General features: G+C 60.1%; 1 protein-coding gene across 1 annotated transcript in view; it reads left to right on the top strand.

Annotated features, from left to right (window-relative positions):
• Positions 1 to 203, top strand: part of MROH1 (maestro heat-like repeat family member 1) — a gene marked incomplete at both ends in the record, with an annotated part of 15,937 nt that overhangs the window by 9,124 nt on the left and 6,610 nt on the right. The gene's annotated exons all lie outside the window — the stretch shown is intronic.

Genomic DNA, 203 nt, shown 5'->3' with positions numbered 1-203 from the left:
GGCAAGGAGCAGCCCAGGGCTCCCTCTGCCTGGTGTTCACAGGCATCTGGCCTGGAAGTTGAGATTAATAATCCCCTTTCTGCTTCCCTCCGCCCTGTGAGGCTTTGGAGTTGTTCTCTTCTGGAGGTTAGAGAATCCCAGGCTGGGTTGGGTTGGAAGGGACCTCCAAGCTCCTCCCGCTCCAACCCCTGCCCCCGGCAGGG

The sequence above is a fragment of the Nestor notabilis genome, unplaced genomic scaffold (genome assembly GCF_000696875.1).
Source record: "Nestor notabilis isolate BGI_N333 unplaced genomic scaffold, ASM69687v1 scaffold16442, whole genome shotgun sequence".
NCBI classification, from domain to species: Eukaryota; Metazoa; Chordata; class Aves; order Psittaciformes; family Psittacidae; genus Nestor; species Nestor notabilis.
The sequence above is the reverse complement of the archived record's forward strand: the minus strand, read 5'-3'. Positions and strand labels throughout refer to the sequence as shown.